General features: G+C 40.7%; 1 protein-coding gene across 2 annotated transcripts in view; it reads right to left on the reverse strand.

Moving 5' to 3' along the window:
* The window catches only part of ESRRG (estrogen related receptor gamma), a 605,699-nt gene that overhangs the window by 549,208 nt on the left and 41,791 nt on the right, over nt 1–14,700 (reverse strand). The window contains exon 1 of one of the 2 annotated variants that reach the window (XM_057315052.1): nt 10,629–10,807. The exons of the other annotated variant lie outside the window; for it this stretch is intronic. The gene's annotated coding sequence lies outside the window, so the exon portion shown is untranslated. Of the gene's footprint in view, nt 1–10,628; nt 10,808–14,700 lie in introns of those variants that run through there. 2 annotated transcript variants of the gene reach the window in all.

A 14,700-nucleotide genomic window follows, 5' to 3' on the forward strand; every position in this document is an offset into this window, starting at 1 on the left:
GGACTTATCTTAAATATGGTCTCTGTCTCTGCTCTCCCTACCTACCACAGGCTATATTGTCACAGAATTTTTTTTTTAATGCATCCCAATTTTTTAATTTTTTTCCCTTCTGTTTCTTATATAAACCTTCAAATCCACAGTGTGTTACTAATCTGGAGTAGTTAACACTCTTCCGATGTTCCTCACAAATAAACGGAGGGGAAAAAATAGAGAGGGTGGTGTGGTAACTCATTCTGTGTTCTGTTCCCCAACCCAGAGTCTGGAGCTTTAAAATTATTGTTTCGTCGGAGGCCATTTTATTATTGTTCATTACAAACTGGGCATGACCGCAAAACTTCACTCAGGAGAAGCCACTGGTATCATGAGGCCGTGAGGAGACTGACAGGAAGCAAGCAACAAGAACAGGGAATATGCTCTTTGGTAGTGGAACTACCTTCTTCACCACCCTTAATATGGGAGAGAATGGAAACGCTAGCCTTTGCTGACTCTAAGAGGGAAAGCAAGAGAGTGTAAGAGACAGAGTGAGAACAAAAGAGAGGGAGAGAGAGAGAGACTGACTGACTTACTGGTTACTGTAACAAACTTAATCCAAGTCCCTGGTTAACCACTTTGTTAGCTGTGTTCCTCGCTGCCCTTCTTCTCCCTTCTGTCCCTATGACAAGTCTAGGTTATGGTATATTATATGGTATTTTCTCACTATTGTGCATTTTACTTCAAAGGGCAGAAATCAGAACTGACAGTTTAACAAAAGGCCATGGTAAATGTGTCAGACAGCACAGGGAAGTGTTCTCCTACTTATCTGAAAGCCAGCCCAGGAGCTGCCTGGGCAACGGGTATGATATTATCCAAGGCCTTGGCTTTTCATTTTGGCCACACTATTGTTCAAATATTGTAATTCCTTTACATTTGAGAGCCCACGTAATGTACTGAAAAGAATCTGGGCCCTGGTGCCAGGTGGATTTAGCTTCTCATCCTGACCCTACTACTTCTTACTTGCATGAGGGTGGGAACTGCTTAAAATCTCTGAACGTCTGTTTCCTCGTCTATGAAATGGTGACAATGTATCTACCGCACGAGATTACTGTGAAGATGTAAAAGATAACATATGTCAAGGGCTTGCCACAGTGTGTGGCATGCAAGCATTTACACCCATTTCCTGAGCCTCCTCTGGGAGACAAGGCACAGTGCCAGACATGGGGGGGTACAAAGTCAACTGAGACACGGCGGCCCCACGCTCAAGTGCAGTCTGCTCTCTCTTTCTTCCATCCTTCCTGTAGTTTGTATCATCTCTATCATAAACCAGAAAAACACTTTTAAATACTCTTCTCATTTGAGCCTCCTCAGAGTCTTCTGAGACAGATAAAAGTGTACCCAATTTGCAAACGGGAAAACCACAGCTTCAAGAAGCAAGTAAAGGACAGCCTGAATGCCAACCCAAGCTCCCATTCTGTTGCATACTTTTCAGAGTGTATATATACACGAATTTGTCACAAAGAATTCATTTTTTTGCATAATTCTATACTATACTGTTATCTTTATTATACTATTTCATGTATATATATTGTACTTCCCTAAAGATCCACTTAGCGTGACTATATCTTAAAATTACTTTGTATTCTCTGACATATCTAGCATGATACTTGAGCGTAATATGCATTTAAAATTTTCCTATATTTAAAAGAAACTCAAGCTGAGTCCATTTTACAATCTATAGTCAATGTCACAGAAAAACAGAACTCCCCATCAAATAAGGATTTGGAGGCAATTTGTGGCCTTCTGGTACTCATGCTATCTGCGTCTTCAACTATTTCCAAATAATTATATACTTGTCAAAGTTTTTTAACACTGACACAAGATTAAACTTCCCAAAGATTGTTTTCTTTGTTTCCTCTTCAGCATATATTCTCTACATTGAGGGACTAATGAATTTTGATAAGAGCCATTAAATATTTACTTTTAAATTCAGACTTGATCCCACAACATCCTGATTTCTAGGTTCACTTCAGTTTCTAGGTTAACAGATCACAGACTGTAGAATTCTGTTGATCATTATCTTGTGAATCAGAGCAGAGCATCGGGCCGGGCTCAGGTAAAATCCCAGCAGATTTCTGTATCTGCTATTTTTTTTTTAGTATACTGTCTATAAAACAACCCAAATTTATTGAATCATTGTTGATCTACTCCTTCATGTTGTGCGTTAAAACGTAGACCACTTCTGATGGAGGAACTGGCCAGCCATTTATCAGTGAGTCATACATAAAAATAAAAATATTCTTGAAAGAGATCTGTATAGTATCTAGAGCTGGGAGTTCAACTCATGTATTACATTAATTAGTTCTGTTGCATCCTGAAAATCTTTTTTTTAATGGAATTTGTATCATTATTTATAAGCACTTACTGCCAAACAATGATTCCTTCAGCGTTAACAAAAATCCAGGAAATTTAGATTAGTATCAATGTCATGGCAAAAGTACAAATGACAGGCAGTGTTTGAGACAAGGAAAACCATTTCTGAAGACACTGTTTTTGTTTCCGAAATCATTCATTTTTTTATTTTTTGTTTATTCATTCATTTTTTTAGACAAGCTTTAGCTATCTGCCAGGGAAAGTAAATATTCTCCTTAGGTACTGACACTGTGTAAGTTAGGATTATCAGGCTTGCTATATTCAACTGGCCAGTGCAGGCTATTTCCCGCTTCCTCCCTAAATAAAGTAATACATAAAGTACATCCGGTTCTTGGACCACAGCAAGCAAGAAATATGCCTACCAAAGACAACTCTGGAGGCAAACAGATTGACCTGGGACTCCGTCAAACCCGGGCTGACCCAATGACTTTTCCTCACCACATAAAACTATAGTTCTCAAGCGCTTTATACCCATGAGCCTCACTCAACTCTCAAAGCCAACTTGGAAGTAGATGCTTCTATTATTTACATTTTTCCAGATAAGACAAAGTAGAGAATGTAATAATGTCACAAGATCATAGAGGCCATAAGTGACCCAGCAAAAACATTAAAATGGATGCTCTCACTCTAATTTGTAAGCTTTTCCATATAATCAACAAACTGTAACACACCGTATTTCCCTTCAGGAAGAATGTGCACACATTAGTTTCCCCCTTTTTCCTTTTTATTTCTCGTCCAACCATCAATTAAATGCAGACCAGGCTGTCTTACACACACACACACACACACACACACACGCATCGCCTCTCTTCTCTACCTTCACATGCCTTCCATCTTCCCGTCTCTCACATCTGGGCCAATTACTTCAGAGAATAATTTTTCTCTCCATTTTTCTTCACTCTCCTGCTTTTCAGTGCATTTGGGTGTCAAAAAACAAATCTTATCACAGGTGATAAACTTAGAAGTAGTGTAATGTTACACTATTCTGAGGGAAAGAAAAGCCATATACCTTGCAACCAGCCTCTAAAAATCCTGAAAGTTTCTAAAAATCCCTTTCACATACTCTGCAATAGTTTCCATCTATCTTTTTAACTCCCCGTTATATGTGCATTTCTCTTAAACATCAACCCTCCAGAGTCTAGATAAATGATAAACTATCATTCAGTTTTATTGCCTTTATGTTATGTTTATCACTTGTATCATAATAGAACTCTTTTTCATATTTTTCCATCACTGATATACATTACTTCACTCCAATAAGTTAACATAGGCTCTTACAGTCTAGCCTAGTGAAAGGAGTCAGTATCTAAGATTGTTTTATGTAGTGAAAAAAAGTGTGTTTTGAATAGCTAATAATTAATCTACAAATGAAAAGTTTTCATGTAAATCTGAATGCCTAAGTTTCATGAGGCTTTCATTTCAAACCACTAAACCTGAGCTCATTTCTTACCTACTAATATTTCTGGTCATGGCAAAGGCCAGACTTCAGTAAACAATTAGTTTATAGAACATAAATAAATAGGAGTACAATTAATTGGTTGATTCATTACTAATCAATCATTTAATGCAAAATCACAGAGGTGAAGTAAGTTGGAGACTGTCAAGTCAAACGCCTTCATTTAGAAATGAAGAAACAAAGGTTCACTGGTCTCGGATAAAGAAGACAACCAGATCATACTATAAACTATGCTTACGGCCATTTCGACTGATCCTTAGCTGAAGATCGATGTTCAGTCATAGACACATTAGCTAAAAAGAGCAAATTTCTAACTCTGAAGGTGATTGATCCAAAGGATCATCAAGTATTATGTCCCATTTCTGCAACCTTTGGAAAATAAATGTTCATACTAAATAGAAAATGAATTTCTAATAACTGAATTAAACTGTTCATCTAAATAGCCAACTTTGGATTTCTCTCCACACATAATAACTTGGAAAAATATATAGCCTGTGTTTACTACAGCACTCTAGCCACAGTCTCTAAGAAGAGCTATAACTCGCTAACAATTCTCCTGATTTATGTTTGAAAACATACAGGGCATGAAATGATTTCTGCAACCTTACATTTTCCTCAAGAACACTGGTAGACAGAAGATATATTCCAAAAATCACGTTGGGTTGCTTGTCAAAGCTCCTTTTTTTAATAAAAATGTGTGATAAGCAATTATGCATGCCCCCACCCCCCCCCAAAAAAAATGTCTTTAGATTTCTTTTCCCCCATTAAGAGAGGAAAGAAGAGAAAAGGAAGGGAGAGAAGGAGGAAAAGAGGAAGGAAAGGATGGAAGTAGGGAAGAAACTCTCATAAAAGAATCTATTTTCTTATAATGTTTATATTGTAAAAACTGATTGCCTTCTTGAGTAAGAAAGTGGCATAAATATTCTTCCAAAGAGCAGCTTATGGATAATGTGTGGTTATATACTGTAACTCAGTATACAATGTTACTTAATCTTATTCTTAGTATTTAACATATATGGAAATTTGCTTCACAATCTATAATTGTGCTAATAAAAACAGGTATTTGTGAATATAAATTATATTGGTCATAAAATCAGCCTTATTAACCTAATATATCTTAGAGCAAGATTGGATTTAAATGGGCCACTCTGGTAACACAGATATGTGGAAACACTGTTTATTCTACTGCATAAGTATCTATCAGAATAATACAAAAGTTTCGCTATGCTTCACATAAGGTTAACATCTTGAATTTGAATCTTCAAAACAGTACAAAATGACGATGCCAGGGATGAATATTTGCCAAGTTCAAATAATGTGTTTGTATAAGGGAAGTAAAATAAGCACATTCATTAATTAGCACCCTTCCTAGAGTCCTAACCAGGTTATTATTTTAGCAGGTGGGCCATCTGAAACAGCCATAAGTGTCCCTAAGTAAATAAAATATCTTTGAATCTCCAGTGTCTTGCATTTTATCAGAGATTCCAAAGACATTCAACCTTCTTTTACGGTAACTATGATCCTTCCCTTGTCTAAATGAACAAAGTATCCGTCATAAAAGAAATATAAACAAAGGCCTGATCTTAAAACTATCTATGATCCTTCTGCACAACTACAGGTATTATATCGTGCATAATGGTATAAATGCACTGTTAAATATCTGTATAGGGTGTACCCTTCGGAGGGAGTATGGGAGGTGGGCTTTATACCCAATGCAAAGGAGGAGGTAAGCTAAGGAGGTGGGGGCCTTTCACCACTGGAAATCATCAGGATTAAGCAAATGAATGGTACTTACTCTCCAAGAAAAAGAAACTACCCTAGCTATGTGGTCAAGACCCACACAGACTTATTATCGCACCGCCTACTTCGGGTATTGGTATTTCAAGATGTGCAAAGATTTCTCCAGTCACCTGAATCCAAGACCATTAGACTCTGTGTTTACATTCTATGTCAAAGGCCTGTATTACTTTCTGCAATCATCTCTTAAAAGAAAGCCCCACAGGCCGTGGCCCTCCTTTCTGGCCACCATCACTGATTCTAACACAAGGTACTATTATAAATGAGGCTCAAAACGAAAGAAGATCATTCCAGAGAAAGGTCCTTAAGCTCTCTTACAGCACCTCACCCCCCCCCCCCGCCAGCATGACAACATGACGAGCACATAGGACTTATTCATAATTCCTGCGCTGATACCCAAGGCCCACTTACTCTACTGGCATGGCAATGTTAACCTTAAAACCGAACCGCAAAGCTGAATTACCTCACAGCTTTAAAAAACCAACAACAAAGTGACAAGACAAAATTTCTTTGTTTGCACCAGGGCCAAGTACGTGATTTTTTTTTTTTTTTACTTTATAAATGATTTTAGTATTTTGAAGGAATTTTTTAAAAATCACAATATTATAAAAGTAATTATTACTTCAAAACGACAGATGCTATTGTTCATGGAGAAATTTTCAGTTGGTTTTCTCATACCAGTGGTTCAATTGAAAGATTCACCAACTGCTCCCTGGAGAAAACAGAAGATCTGCATTTAAATGGAGATACAGTATTTCCAAATGCACAGTACCTAGAAGGCAGATACTGTCAAGTTTTCTTAGTGAGAATAACTCAAATTGTATTAGGTACATCTTGATGCTGTAGTCATCTCCATTCTCATAGGGCTCTGTCTGTTTCCAACCCATTCTTTCTCCTTGGTGCATTCTTTGTAACATTTGCCCCAAGGAGTTAAAATTAAACCTTGCTCCACAGCAAAATCCCCACACTAACAACTAGTGATTACTACTGTACATATCATTTCTGATGTGTACAGAAAAAAACCACAGAAGATAGGTTGGCCAGAAATGTTAAATAATTGAAAAGTATAATGACTTAATAGAGTAGTAAGCTTAGTTTACAATGCAGCCAATTTAAAGCCATAAAAATACTGTGTAAAAATTTTATCTTGTGGTTGACCATTACATATCCTATCTATTATTCAAAAGTATCTCAACACTGTTTTTCTTCATTAATGTGGCTTTTGGCATTTCCCTCAAAATCTTTTGTTCCCGCAGTTTTCCAACAATTTTGAAACAAATACAAAATTCTTACGTGGTATCATAAATTCACCTCAGCAGGATAATGAGCTCTTCAATGTCTAATTGAAATTAATTTTATAGGTCAATCTGTAAGGCATACTTTAACTTCCTCGAAGATGATTTGTTTTGCATTTAAGGCAGTCAAGCACGCAAGACATTTTAAGAAAGAAACAGGACTATAGCTACTTGTATTGACACATCTGTAAACCAAAGGAGAACCCCATAAATAACCCCCTTTCCTGCGACACACTAATCCAGGGATTTGTCTATATTAGACAATGTCATGGGGCATCAGCAAAGTTTTGGCTTGAATTTTTGGCTAAGGTGTGCAGAGCATGTCTGTGAAGGAGAAAAAAGAGACACTTAGGATCAATTTCAAACATAAGCCCATTATCACTGGCAGGCTCTTGCTAAAATTCTAGCTGCAACCAAAAGGTCTCTGTAAACAAGGTGACTGAGAACAGACCCAGAAATTCTCAGCGACACTTTTCCCGTCCCTCAGCTGTCCGCCTAGTTAGTTATACCTTATCTTGCTGCCCTGCCATTCTCATGCTGATTCAAATTCAGAACTCAAAATGAAAGATGAAATATCTTGAAGATCACTTAATATTGAAATACTGTTGGAGTAATAAGTGGTGCTCAGTTGGAGATGGGAGCTTGGTTCTCTCTCGGTAACCTTTTAATTTCTGGAAAAATTGTACAGAATAAATTGAGTGGCACACATGGAAACCTAATCGATTGATCTGCTCTATTTTGTTAAAGCACCACCTATCAGAAAGCATCTTTGCTCCCGTCGCAATTCTTGTTCAAGACAACCAGCAGATTTCGGTCACACTGTGCACAAAGATTTAAATGCTATTTTGATTTATTAAAGAAAATAAATCATCTTTCATCTGCATTCACCTCCCCAGTCAACGGACAGTCTTCTATGCCACCTGACACCATTCTCAGTACACATACCTCTCCGTCATGTGAGTTTGAAGAGTTACGAGAATAGTTTGAGAAAAACAACAGTCATGCATAACATGCAAACACAGGTCTGAAAGGTCATCTGGGCCTGTTTCATGACATACTTGGCTCTTTTCCTACTTGAAGGGGAAAAAAGCCCCATCACTGTCACTTGATCTCCATCAACGTTTTCAGGCACCTTATTTCTGCCGGCTATTCCTCAACTCAGATTTGAGAACTGTTTAAATTTCCCTCTCTTTCCCACAATGATAGGACTGTTTCTTAGGTTGGCTACCTCATTCTGATAACATCAAATCTACTGGACAGGAAAAAAACAAAACAAAACAAAACAAAAAGCACCCTGACTCTCTTCCCCAATCCCACTCCCTGATTCCCCTTGAGGACATTTCTTCCTTTTTTCTTTCGCCTGCTGCTTCTGAATTTGGGCATTTTCCAAACACACTCCCCTATTTGGTCTTTGGGCAGCGTGAGAAACAAAGGAGAGTTTCTCTACAAAACTAGACCAAGTCATTCAGCTGCTCTGAAACACTTCAAAACATCCGCAGGTCTCTTGATCCTGACTTAAAGTATTAAGCAGTAGTGTTTTGAAAGTAGTAGGAGGTCATATGTGGACCTAACAGCTTCTCTTAACTCACATGCTGGGCATTTTTCTTTTTTCTTTTTTTTTTTAAAGAGAGAGAGAGAGAGAGAGAGAGAGACGGTGCTATTTTCAACATTGCCCTCTGGTTTACGTTAGCAAAATCATTTGCTTTCTGTGTGTGTCTGGGTCTTATCCCACGGCCAGTGGCTCTGGGACTACAACACAAACACAGCAAATGTGCCTCCCTAGCTCAGACAGACCCATGTGGCAATTCACAACATAACCGAAGCAAGCACAATAAATAAACACATACATAATCATTCCACAGCACTGAGGCAAGCGGGGGTTTCTCCAGGCCCTTCCGGACTCTTCCAGAATTGCTCATTAAGATTCTGAAAGGGGGAGGGAGTGCAGCTAGGAAAAGGTTGCCGGAAGGGAAGAGAAGGGGAGGAGGGGGTATTTGCCCTCTGTGTCTTTCTCTCTCTGAGAATCTCCCTTCACCAAACATGGAAAGGGGGGGCTCTATCCTGCAGCCGCTTCTGACATACTTGAGGGGCAGAAGGGGGTAGGTGGTTTGAAATACTTAAATGACGGTCGGGTGACCTCCGTGCAACTTCAGAGACTCCCTCCCTCTGGAAGGTGAACGGGTTGGGGAGCCGGGAGGGAATGAGGCGTAGAGGACAGGAGGAGACACCTAAGACTACGGCAGCAGCAATCACCACAGGATTTTCCAGCCCACGACAGCAGTCCTCAACTCCTGACACCGCCCTCTCCCCCAACGACCCCTTCCCCACAGCCCATCGCCCCAGAAGACCCCGAGGACTCACCCCAACCCCTCCCGGTCCAGTGCCCTAACTCTGCCCTCACTCTTTGCCACTTTACCAAGCACTGAAGTCTATCCAAGGAGGGGGATGGGAGAGGTGTTTAAAGAACAAATCTCATTGAAATTAGAATTTCTCTGTGTCTCCAGCACACACGCTGACAGTTTTGCAGTCATGGTAAGGCAAGTCTACAAGAGGTGGACGGTACTTATGGTTGTGTTATTGAGGGAGGGGTTGCTTTTTTTTTTTTTTTCCAAGAGACTCTAAACAAGTGAAGGGGGAAGGGGGTAGCAATAGAGATTTCAACCAGGACTGCAAATCAAGAATGCCCCAGATGCAAATGTTTGTCTCCAGATGTTGATGATAAGGATTTGGACCAGTTACCTTGGCAGGGTCAGAACTGCAGCAGGTTAATCAGGTGAGTCGTCGGGGATTTTAAAGAAGCCGAAGCCGGTTTCTTTGGCTATGAAAGTCTACAAAACCCCCATGCAGGAACATTGCACATCTTACACACGCCTCCTTTAACTGGGCTCCCGCGACCTCAGCAGGCGAGGGGGTGCTGGCCGGCCCGCCGGTGGCAAGGGCACGGCCACCCGCTCTGCCCCCGCGGGCGCGGGGCCGGCCTGGCCCCCGGGGTCCGCGTCCCGAGGAGCTGTGCACTCACCGAGCCGGGCTGCGAGGGGCAGAGGGGCGCCCGCGGCTAGCCGGAGCGCCGAGGCGCCTCCCTTTTCTCTTGGTAGCGTCGGTCCGCACTCCCTGTGACCCAGGACGTCATGATGCCTGTCTGTTTTCTCAATGATAACTTGGCAGAAGAAGAGAGAGGCTGCCAGGTTCTCCTCGGGTGGTTACGTGGTATGTGCACGTTTCTGTTTGCATGCGTTTCTCTCTCTCTCTTTTTAAAAATAAATATCTGTGTTTAAAAAAAAAAAATTCCCGGCACTGTCATGATTTGATTGCATTATTGCGTTTGCATAATTGACGCCTCTGGGTGTGTATATATGTGTGTCTGTGCGTGTGGGGTTTTTTTCCCCTTTAAATCCTGCTGCTCCTGCCGCCGCAGCAGCCGCTGCAAAGGGAAAGCAAGCATGCGTTCATCTTTTGTCTTTCATTTTACCTTCAGGGTGACATTCAGTGCCAACTGCTCCCTTTTGACCATCGCCAATCCCCGCCTGGGCAAAATAAATTTTAAAAACGTGGGGGGAGGGGAAGGAACGGCCCCTCAGCCCCAATGCTGGGGTGGCGATTCCTTCCGTTAGCAGACCCCAAACCTACCCCGACCCACCTCCCACCCCTGAAAAACCATTTTCCCTTCTACCCACCGGGCCCAGGCAGAGAATCGGCACCAAGACAGCGAGGAGCATCCACCCCAGGCCAGACACTCATGTTCGCGGCTCGCACTTGCTGACTTGCATCTCAGATGCCTTCTCAGTGTGTAGGCCTCTCACAACTGGAGCTATTTTTGTCTCCCAGAGATGTTCTTTAAAGCCTTTTAAAAATGGGAAGGGGGCAGGGAAGAAAAAGCGAGAGAAGAGATAAAGAGAGAGAGAAATGAAAGCCCAAGCCCCCCCCCCCCATGTGAGGGGCTCTACCCACACATCAGGAAATTTGGGGGGCTCCTGGCACCTGGCCCACCAGGGGAGTTTGAAAGGGCAGAAAGGATAACTAGCTTTTTATCTGAATTCCTCTACAACAGCAGGAAAACTTTTTCTTCATACAAAGATATTATTGCTGGCTAGTCACTGCATTTGTCATTTTTATAATTAACATTCTCTAGAATCAGTACGAAAGGTCTCAACCATAACTCTTGGTATTTATTTCTGCAAACATGAGAATGTATTTTAGACGGTGTGACCACGTGACAGGTAAAGCAGAGTTCACGTCTCTTTATAATATTTAGTTGCTATTATTTGTACATTGGTGTGTTTCCTGCAGCTTCTATTAATCATAATATTGGGCATATTAATCACCATACGCACATTGCTGAAAAATAAATATAAGTGCCAGGTTTGGCAAATATTTTGCCCTTCTTTATTGCTAATTCCCCATCTGGAGCAGAAGAATGGGTTTAGGAATTTTTTTCCACACGGTTTTTTGTTGTTGTTGACCTTGGTCACCATCATGGATTGGCAAAGTCACTATTCCCACAGATTCCAAAAAACCCCTAAAAGATGACAGCACAAGCCAGGGTTGCAAAAAATAAAGTGTGGAGGAGAGTGTCACGTCTGAAAAGCAAAGCTGATTGGGAGAAAAACTTTTTCTCTCATCCAAGATCATCTGCGGCTGCTGTAGGTTTAAGACTAGTTTACCTATTTGAGAGGTTGGCTAGATTGAATGAAAATAGCAAGTAACTTATTAGGTCTTTTTCCTTTAGAGGCATACACCAAAAATCACTAGCAAATTCCACAGGGAGGATATTGCAATTATGCAAAGACCAGATGATCAGAATTGGAAAAGAGCCTCCCTAAAGTAGCCCTGAGAGTGTCTGAGAACTATTGACGAATAGATCCCAAAACTTGAACGGTGCCTCGTCACCCTTAACATTTGGACACAACTCTCTGGCTCTGCGTACCAGTCTCCTTAGAATGCCAGACAGATCAACTGGTGCAGTCTTGTCCAGTGCTTAGAGGTCATCAGTGTCAAAGATGATTCTAAAGAAGGCAAGGGCCTATTCAGAACTCGAGTAGGTACCGTCTTTTGATGTTATTGCTAGCATTTTAGTAACCGTCCAAGAGAGGCTTGTTAATATTCAATTTACCAACCTGCTCCTCCAGCTTTATTACTTATCGGCCTTAGAACCAGACCTTTAAAGAGTCACTGCAAGAAAGAAAGAAAGAAAGAAAGAAAGAAAGAAAGAAAGAAAGAAAGAAAGAAAGAAAGAAAGAAAGAAAGAAAGAAAAAGAACCATAAAAATTTGACTAACTTTAATTCCTTGAAATCCATTTTTATTTCCGGACAAATGCCTTCCATGCTGTTTGCCACCAAGCCACATGTCACTGCAGGCAGCCAAGGGGTGAGGTGTTTGAGCAACGGGCTAAGGGTCGAGGCAGAATACTCCAGTTCTCTGGAGTTTGAACAGATCCTTCCTAAACCCGGATTCTGTAAATCCACCTCTGGCTAAGAACTGCTCTCTGTTGTTTATTCAAGTCCAAACTCCTCAGACGACATTTGAGTCTTTATTTTCTGGCTTCACCCTAAATATGATAGTATTGTTGTAGCGTGTTTGGTTTCACTTTCCAACCAAACCAAAAGGCAAAAAAAAAAAAAAAAATGCTCACTAAGATGGATGGGATGAATGGAAGTTGTTGTCTTAAACTTTGCTTGTGTTTAGAACTTGTAAATCTAATTAAATCTTCTCAAGAAGAACAGGAGAGAAGGATTATTGGTATTCCCATTCTACCCAAGGAAACTGAGGCACCGAGAAGTTAAATAATTTGCCCAGAGTTACACAGCTGGGATTCAAAGCCAAGTGCCTTGAGCCCTCACTATCAAGCTCTCCGCTTACCTACTGATTCAACTTCATTTCTACCTCCTCACATCTTGCAGTCAGGCTGCTCACCCACTGCCCACTTCACCCTTTGTTAACCCCAAGGTCACTGCCCAAGCATTCAATGCCCCCTTCTGCCTCTTTGCTGTTCAAATTCTATCTATTGGTCAAGGCCAAGTTCAAGTCTGACTTTGCCCACAAAGCCATTATTTACTATTATTGGGTGTATTGATCATTCTCTGTTCCACACTGTTCACTTCTACGTGTGACATCACTGTTCTCTGATTCTGGGGTTTATTTTTCATCTTTTCTTCCTCTCTCAATTCCTTTCTGACAGCATTATGCATTTTTCTCTGCCTCTTCGGTTTGCCTAAGTACAACACCAGCTGTCCTTAACTCGCTTCTGATGTACTGATGGACACAAAACTGCCCTTTGGAGAGCAGGGATGCCACTTTTCAATCTGACAGAAACTGCAAGTTTTATGTAGCAAAAGTTTAATCCTTTTAACTGAGAAAATTTCAAGCTTGTTTCTCCCTATTTTAGATACTCCTTAGAAAACAACTAATTAAGCTCAGAGGTGGAATTATTTAATTGGAGAAGCATATTAAGATGAGGTAGAATGCCATGAGTGTGAGCGGTGGTGGACAAAGCTTAATCACTGTAGCTTTTTAGCGGTTATGAGCCTTTTTCTGCCATATTTTGAATTTTCCGAGTGTCACATTAATTTTTCTGTTTGGAAAGATAGGAAAATAAGGGGCACCTGGGTGGCTCAGTCGTTAAGCGTCTGCCTTCGGCTCAGGGCGTGATCCTGGCGTTCTGGGATCGAGCCCCGCATCAGGCTCCTCGGCTGGGAGCCTGCTTCTTCCTCTCCCACTCCCCCTGCTGGTGTTCCCTCTCTCGCTGGCTGTCTCTCTCTGTCAAATAAATAAATAAAATCCTTTTTAAAAAAGTGGTTCCTTTAAAAAAAAAAAAGAAAGAAAGAAAGATAGGAAAATAAGTGAAGACCAGTAACTGTGAGACCTGTGATCTCATCTTGCATCTGCTACTGATCAGCTGTATGTAACACTCCGGCAAATTATTTAATAATTCTGGGCCTCAGTTTCCCTCTTGCACAAGAAGAGATTTAACCAGTCTCCAAGGTCCGTCCAACTCTAAGCTTCTACAAGTCTGAAACAGGATGTGGGAAAGAAAGAAAAAGAGGGCTCAGCCTTAGAAAGACTGGTTTTGGGGGGGGATAAAAAATATGCTAAGGAGCTCAGGTAAAGGTAACAAAGATCATATTTCTAATTTCTGAGTATACTTAAGGGTAGCTCAAAAAAATCCATATACAAAAATATGTTCAAACTTACATTTTCTAAGATGGTCTCTTTTCTATGAGATAGAATAATTAGCTGACTATACCAATAGCCCACCATATCAGCTAAAATGTTATTGGCTATCATGCATGCTTGTCTATGACTTGCTTTCTTTCTAACACAATCAGATTCCTATACAGACCTCATTTGATAGGAACTGATCCAACCATTTTTGCCTGGATGCCTCAGACTCATATTTAGCTTGAATTAAATCATGAAGTTAGTTGAAGAGCACAGGTTTATGGTGAAGAGACCCAGGAGCTAGAACCAAAAAAGGATCTCCTATATATTTCCTCTTTGCAACTAACTCTGAGAAAGCCTTTCTCAGTGTTCCTTTCCTTATTTATCCTTACTGAAGACTTATAACTCAATGACCTTCTCACCGGTTTTTGTTAGGATAAATGAAATAGCAGAAGCAAAAGCACTCTTCCCACACAACAAAATATTATCATGGCAGATGGACCGTGTTTTACACCAGAGTTGCTTTTCTAAAAAATTGTGCAAAGTTAAAAGAACATAAGGTCCCCTGGCTGAGAATCTAACTTGATTTC

This window comes from Ursus arctos, unplaced genomic scaffold, assembly GCF_023065955.2.
Source record: "Ursus arctos isolate Adak ecotype North America unplaced genomic scaffold, UrsArc2.0 scaffold_2, whole genome shotgun sequence".
Classification (NCBI taxonomy): Eukaryota; Metazoa; Chordata; class Mammalia; order Carnivora; family Ursidae; genus Ursus; species Ursus arctos.